The following is an 8,529-nucleotide window of genomic DNA, read 5'->3' as shown; positions in this document are numbered from 1 at the left end:
GAGAGAAGCATACTATAGAAGCACAGAGTAGAAGTAGCCTAGACTGGAGGGGGTATCCAGAAAAGATAAGATGACCAAGATAAGCTTTGAAAGGTGGGGAAGGGCAAGTTTGGTGAAGAAATATGTGGTAGATGATGTGAGCAACTTATGCAGGGACAAGGATGTGCGTGAGAGCCTGACAGTTTCAGAGCTGTGTTAGCACTCTTAGGATAATTTCTCTTTCAAAAGGTTCTTTGGTTCCTTTCACAACATGACTGGTGTCTTGGCCTGTACCTCAACTTATCAGATATCTAGGGACATTTCTTAAAGCAAAGGTTAGCAGTTAAAGTGCAAAGTGGAATCATAACTGAGGAAAAGTCATTGTTAAATCATAGCTAAAAAGAGAGTACAAGAAGCAAAATAAGGAGAAAGACAACACCTAACTCCTCTCCTCATCAAATGTCAGAAGGTACCATACTTGAAGGTTTTGGTTCTGAGTTAAGAAGTGGCCTTGGGAGATGATAGACAATCAGACATGTAGTGCAGAAGTTATTTGCACTAGCATATTTGTGACCTGAGAGATGCCAATACCTGGCAACTTAAAATAGAAGAAAATATAAGACTTTGTCAGAAACTATTTCAATGACAGGTGCTAGCTTTCCTACTATGACCTTATCTGGTGAGTTCTCATCCTTTGCTGTGAGAACAACTCCAGAATTTATCTAATGATCTGACATCCTGTGTTAACCTTGGTTTTTTTGGCTGATATAACCTTCAGGATGTTTGGCAGTAAGAAAAGAGTCAGTTGCGTTTTTAAGGTCCATACTGTGTGGTCCTACATTTCAGCATCCACAGAAAATCTAGCTAATTTTTCTTTAATTTCCTTTTCACCTTAATACATAGTGTCCTACCTGGAGTTGAGAAATCAGCCAGTTATCCCTAAGCAGACTTAGATGTCAAAATATATCATACTTCATCTTACAAACAAGTCAAACAAGTTGCAAAAGCTTGAAATGTCATCCTCACAATATGTACCAATATGTACCATGTGAATTTAGCGTGTCAAGAACACATCAAGGTAGAGTCTAATGTAATTGGCCATCTAAAGTTCTCTCTATAATGAGCCTGGATCTCATAGGAAAGGACTTTATAGAGCATGAGTGAAAATGCATACACTTAACTCCTTGTCTTTTCTTTCTACTCTGCTCATTCTTGATCAAGATTACTAAATCAACGAAGTAGTTTTGAACTCTTACCTTGATTTCACAAACGTTATTATCTATAGTTTCTCATCTTCTTACTTTTCCCCTGGATTCAATTCAGAAGTTAGCACAGTGTCCTCATTGGCTGCGTAAGCCACCACAATTCTCCTTCATGGCAATTCTCTTTTGCATTAATGTCCAGACAATTCAGTAAAATAATTTATTTCCTCACATTAACTTTTGAACTAAATGAAAGTATTAGGTAGATTTGGTTTCTAAATATGTTTTCTGAAAGTTTTTACATGAAAAAAATGAAATAATATGCTAATCCAGAAATTATTGGCTTATATAAATCTTTTATGTATGGTAAGAACCTGAGACCTAACCAAGCCTTTGGATTTAGATACACTTGTTTTGTTTTTAAAAAGTTAAAAGGATCAAAGGAAGCATCTGGAAAAATAAATAGATAAAAGAAGTTAATAAAAATAGATTTCAAAATCATAGCCTGAGCTCTAAAATGCCCTTCTAGATAATAGAATCTACTCTGAAATTAGCATAATTTTTATGAGGCCATTATAACAAAATACTAGACACAGTTTTCAATAAAACAGATTTCATGGACCAGAACTGACTCTATTATATATAAATTATAATATGATATAAGAAGCATCACAAATCAATGAGAAACAGATGGAGAATGTAAAAAAATCCCATTACCCCAAAATTCAATGTCATAGAAAGGGTGGAAAGAGACAATTAGAGACACAACAAAAATGCAACATAGGGACTTTGGTCTCAGATGCAAAGAAATCAATTATAAATAGACATTTCTGGAGTTTCAGGTAAATCTGGATATGGACTGCATATTAGTTGATATTAAGGAATTATTATTAATTTTGTTACATGAGATAAAGACATAGTAATTATATATTTTAAAAAGAAATGTCTTTCTCAGTTAGAGAAACATGCTAGATTATTTACAATGAAAGGACCAGATCTCTAGGATTTGTTTTAAAATAGTCAAGATTAGAGAACAAACAAAAGTGGCGAGGAAAGAAAGAGATAAATACAAAATGATCATTGGTGAAGTATGGGAATTCATTACATTATTCTTGCTACTTCCCTGTACTTTTGAAAATTTCTATAACACAAAATTATTTTAAAAAACACTGGAATCAGTTCTTCAAATAAAATCTCACATCATAATAGGAAAAAAGGGAAAGTATTTTCCTGGAAAAAGAGAAAAGAGAAGCTACAAACCCTAGTTTTTCACCCTTTCCCAAGAAACCCCTGAAATTTCTCCATGGAACTGAGTTTTTAAAACTGCTTCGTCTGATTCAAACCCCAAAGCAACAGCAGAGGCTCTCTCCGAGCACAATAGTTTCAGATGTGACCATCCCACAACTAAACCTGTTCCTATGAGCACATACGTACTCACCTCCCAGTACAACTACTCCACCCACCTCCCCATGGTAGTGATCTTTGTATTCACACTGACATCACTGCTTTCTTTGTTTTGATGTCTAGAACTTGGAAAATAAGTTCCTCATCTTTTGATTTGTTGTCCACACAAGGACTAACCATAATTTTCAATATTAATAAAGGACTGATATATTGGAAAGAAAATACTGTTCAGCAATTGGGCAACAGATTCAGAAAAAAAATATTAGTATATGCCTTAACATACATTCACCAAATTCAAAAACTATTAAGAGTCATGTAAAATAAAAGTAAAAGCATAAAATTAAGAGCTAAGATAAAAATCGTAGTTGAATTATCAAATCTACATGAAGACAAAGAATTTGTAATCTTTAAAGTCAAAAGATCAAAATTTATATATGTGCTGCCGCAGCAGCACAAGATCAAAAGTTTGTACAATTATGGAGTCTAAGAAATTCTACATAACCAATGTTTTAAAGTTTAAAATCACATAATAACTATAAAAAGCACCACTGGGGGGAAGAAAAAGACATATCATTGTTTTAAAGTTAAAATCATACTATAATAGCCTAGAAAAAAAATTCACACCAAAAAAAGGACAAGTGGATTACTTTTACTATAAAAAGGAGCTCTTAAAAAACCACTAAGAACAAAAAAAAAAGAGCAAATGGCAAGTGTTATAAACAGTCATTTCATATGAGAAAAATACCATAGGCATATCTATATAAATACAGATAGTATTATTAATGTCTCTATTAATTTAAAAATGTAAAATAAAATCAGAGTTTTATCTATTAAAACAGTAATAAAATGCATCAAATATAATTCTTGCTAGGTTCAGAAAAGCCTTTAAAACATTCAAGCCTTAGACTCTATTTTTTAATACATTTTTTAAAGATTTGTTTATTTATTTTAAAGAGAGAAAGAGCACACAAGCTGAGGGAAAGGTAGAAGAAGAGAGAGAAGGAGAGAGAATCTCAAGTGACTCCATGATGAGCACCAAGCCCCTGAAACAGAGCTTGATCTCACAATGCTGACATGATTGACCTGAGCCAAAATCAAGAATCAGATGCTCAAACCAACTAAGCCACCCAGGTGCCCCAAAACCTTTGACTCTAATTCTTAAAACTAATCCTAAAGAAACAAATCTTAAATTTTAAAAAGTGAGCAAGGTTGCTCATTAAACATTACTTATAATAGCGAAAAATTGAAAAAAAATTAAACAATAGAAGATTAAGTAAATAACAGCTCAAATGCTCAATGACATTTGAAAAGATTGTTATGAAAAAGCAATCTACCAAATGGGAGATATTCACAAATGATATATTTGATAAGGGGTTAATATCCAAAATATATGAAGAACTTATACACATATAAACCAAATAATCCAATTAAAACATGGGCTGAATAGACTTTTTTCCGAAGAAGACATACAGATGGCAAACAGATACATGGAAGGTGCTTGACATCACTAATCATCATGGATATGCAAATCTAAATCACAATGAGATATCAGCTCATATTTGCTACCAAAGCTTGTATTGGTAAGGATGTGGAGTAAAGGGAAGTCTCATGCACTATTGGTGGAAATGTCCATTGATGCAGCCACCGTGGAGAAGAGTATGGAGTTTAATTGTGAACAAGAATAGAATACCATATGATCCAGTAATTCCACTACTGGGTACTTACCCAAAGAAAATGAAAACACTAATTCAGAAAGATATATGTATTCCTATGTATTCCTATGTTTTTGCAGCATTATTCAGAATAGCTGAGTATTAGAAGCAACCCAAGCATCCAACGATAGATGAATGGATAAGGAAGTTTTATATATATAGAGAGAGAACGTTACTTAGCCATGAAGTAGAATAAGATCTTGATATTTGTGACAATGGGAGGGACCTAGAGGGTATTATGTTAAGTGAAATAAGTCAGAAAAGACAAATACCAAATAATTTCACTTATATGTAGAATCTAAAAAGCAAAGCAAGAGAGTAAACAAACCAACAAAAACCAGAAACAGACCTATTAACAGAGAAACTATACTGATGGTTGCCAGATGAGGCAAGGGTGGGTGGAGGGATGGACAAAATGGGTGGAAGGGATTGGGAAATACAGGCTTCCAGTTATGGAATGAGGAAGTCATAGGCATAAAAGGCATAGACAGGGAATATAGTCAATGACAGTGTAGTAGCACTGAATGGTGACAGCGGTAGCTACACTTGTAGTGAGCCTAGCATAATGAATAGACTTGTTGAATCATTATGCTATACACTGAAATATGTATTCCAATAATGAAAAAATTAAAAATTAAAAGATTATGTTAAGTCAAAAATGCTTATATTTTATAGTTAAGTCTAAAGAAACTGGGGGCACCTGGGTGGTTCAGTTGTTTAAGCATCTGCCTCCAGCTCAGGTCATAATCTAGGGGTCCTGGGATGAAGCCCCATCTCTGGCTCCCTGCTCAGTGGGGAGTCTGCTTCTCCCTCTTCCTCTGTTCCTCTTCCACTCATGCTCTCTCTCACCCTCACTCTCTATCTCAAATAAATGAATAAAATATTTTAAAAAAATTTGAAGGATGTAGGTTTCCATATAAAAACTATCACTAATATTTTCAAGATAAAGCCAGACCTATTTATAGATTCAAAAATAATAAAACAAAATCTCTATATTGAGTCATTCTTTTCTTTGGATACTGAGATTAAGTGAGGTTTTTTTTTTTCTTATTTCCTGTTAAGTTTTACATTTCTTTCAAATTTTCTCAAAAAATTTTTTTCTCCAATAAATTTTCATTGCTTTTATAATTTCATTAAATATTTTTGGGAAGGATATATGCTGTACTTAGAGTGCAAACAACTAGTGTTTATTAGGAAAAAATGACAAAGAAATTGGGCAATCTAAACTGTTCCTTGATCTTCATAGTGATACAGTATGCTGTAATGAAGCTTATCTTGTCCTTTAATTATAGATCTTTGTATCAAGCTGCTAACTAGGCAGAAAGTGAAAAGGAATTGCTGAGTGCACGTGAAATAGAAATCTCTTTCAGAGCTCTTCAGCTTCCCTTCACCGAATTCTTAGAGATTATGAAAGATAATGCCTCATATTATTCTGAATCAAACACTTTTTATATCATAAGCCAAACATGACGTCAATCACATTAAGAACCATATGCAGATTATGGAGAATGGTGAAATATTTGAGATATATCATTTAGGGGGGGAAATGTCAGTTCAGCTGACATATCTTCTTTTAATTTTAAATACGTGGGGCACCTGGGTGGCTAAGCAGCTCAGAGTTTGCCTTTAGGTCAGGTCATGATCCCAGGGTCCTGGGATTGAGTCCCTCACTGGCCTCCTGCTCTGCAGGGAGCCTGCTTCTTCCTCTGCCTCCCTCTGTTTCTCTCATTAATAAATAAATAAAAAATCTTAAAAAACATTTTAAATACATGGCTAGAATATGTGTATATGAATTGTAGTATTCTTTGAGATAATAACATATTGGCAAAAAAATTGAAATGCCCAATAACAGAAGAATAATTAAATATCATACAGTATATTCATTCTGTGGAATGTTATATAGCCATTAAAAATGAGATAGGTCTGGGGCACCTGGGTGGCTTAGTGTGTTAAGCATCAGACTCTTGATTTCAATTTATGATCTCAGGGCCATGAGATCAAGTCCCCCCTTGGGCTCTGTGCTCCATGCTCAGTGCAGAGTCTCCTTGAGATCTCTTTCCTCTCCATCTGCTCCTCCCCACACTCATGCTCTATAAATAAATACATAAATAAATAAAGTATTTTTTTAAAAAAGGTGGTAAATCCATATAGTTTGACATGAAAATTTACTATAAAGAATAAATGATTCATAAGCAGTATATATATGTGAATAGTTTGGTAATCTTTAGGGGGTAGATAATAAGGAACCTTCCTTTTTTTATATATATTTCTCCTTCTGTTTGCATTTTTGTGATGAAATGGCATTGCTTTTATAACTACAGGAAAAGAAGAAGAAGAGGAAGAAGGAGGAGGGGCAGGGAGGAGGAGGAATCAACAGTAACTGTACCACCAGCAGCAGCCCAGCAAGGAAAAAAGGAAGGAAGAAGGCAGGAAGGAAAAAAGGAAAGAGAATTTGCAGCTGCAGCCACCAGATCCATTCTCTAGAGGTGGCCTTGATTATCCAGAGAGGGTTCTCACTCTAACATTATCTTAGTGAGATCACTGTAGGCCAGGGTATGGTTCTAAAATTTTGCAGCTTGAATGTCCGTTTACCAAGAGCTGATCTATTTGTGAAAGGTGAGCCTAAAATTCTCTCCAAATATGAAGCAATTATAAAAACTGGGAAACCACCTTGTACATTTATAATTGAAAATAGATACAAATATTGGACCAGAGCCTTATATTATCTGACGAGCCTAGTCCCCTCTACAAGGCCATTTGGGACAGCAGAGTAGTAAAAAGATGCAGATGTGGTTTCAGATCTTGACTGGCCCCTTAATACTATTGACTCCGGTCAAGTTACTGAACCTCAGTTTACTCATTTGTGAAGATACTAATAATGATCTCTCAGGTTTGCTGTGCAAAAAAGGAAGTATTGGTATACTGAGGAGGTAATTTAGTGAGCATAGAAAAAGAAGGAAGAGATTTGATGTGAATGGTTAGCTTCAACTTATGCATATTTCCCTAGTGGAGATATGTCTGGTGTAGAACTAGAGAGTCGTGTGTCCTACAACTGCACTCACAAAGTAACAGTCAGGAATTGTGAGGTGTTGCTATTATTACTATGGCAGATGCTGGTGGTAATAGCAGAGAAAAAGACAGAAGAGGCTCCTCTTTTCATAATGAGTACAGTATATGCAGGAAGTCAAAAACGGAATCATTAAGCCTATGTTGTTACAAGAAGAGAGCAAGGTGCCATAGGAGTGTAAAATGAGTACAAAAAGAGAAAGGTTCCAGGAGGAAGCAAGATTTCAGCTGAGAACTGAAGGATGAGTAGGAGTTGGCCATGTGAAAGGGGAAGAGGAATGAGATTTGGGCAGAAGGAACTGTCTGTGCAAGAACCACTGGTGGGAAGAAGTTGAGAGCTTTGGAGGTATTGAGAAAAGTCTAGAACAGCTATGGCTCAGAGAGCTATGAACAGAAATGAGACAAGAGCCCAGGTCCAGCTGATGTAATGTCTGAGAGGCAACTGAAGGATTGCAGTCATTATTTCCATAAAGACAAAGGGAGCCAGTAAATATTGCTTAACTGGAAATCTATCCTTCCTTCCCTCTATTCTTTCTTTCTTTTTTTTTTTTTAATGTTAATATGCTCTAGACTTCTAGCCACTCTATGATGGGACACATTCTGACTCATCCTTACAGGTTTATATGTATCAAATTCTCAAAGTTCTGAAGTTTACTTGCAATGTGTGCCTATCTACTACAGGAACTGAATTAAATTTACTTAAAGTGCTTCTCACCTTGTTTTCTTTTCAGATTTATACCGTTCTTATTTTCTAGTCCTTGTCTACATTTTTTAATATGGTGTAGGACCCTAAAGTTTGTTTCACAGTGGCCTTGTGATACATGAATTGACATACCACTGTTTCATTTATTACAATTTCTACAGAAGTATTAAACACACACACAAAAGAAAAAGAAAACAGAAGTAGTGTTTTGACACTCCGAATTTGAATGTACTGGATGTGTGTGTGTGTGTGTGTGTGTGTGTGTGTGTGTGTGTGTCTGTACTGGATTTTTTGCCCCAGCATCACCATCTTTCCCTTTGTTCATTTCCCTTGAAAGAAATTGTAACCATTAGTTACTGCTTTCCATTTATCAAGGACTTACGGAGTATCCCATATACTTTATTCATATCTCATTTAATCATCACAACAACCTTGCAGAAATTATTTTTTATTTTTGTTTATA

The sequence above is a fragment of the Nyctereutes procyonoides genome, unplaced genomic scaffold (genome assembly GCF_905146905.1).
Source record: "Nyctereutes procyonoides isolate TBG_1078 unplaced genomic scaffold, NYPRO_anot_genome, whole genome shotgun sequence".
NCBI lineage: Eukaryota > Metazoa > Chordata > Mammalia > Carnivora > Canidae > Nyctereutes > Nyctereutes procyonoides.
Note: the sequence above shows the minus strand (reverse complement) of the source record.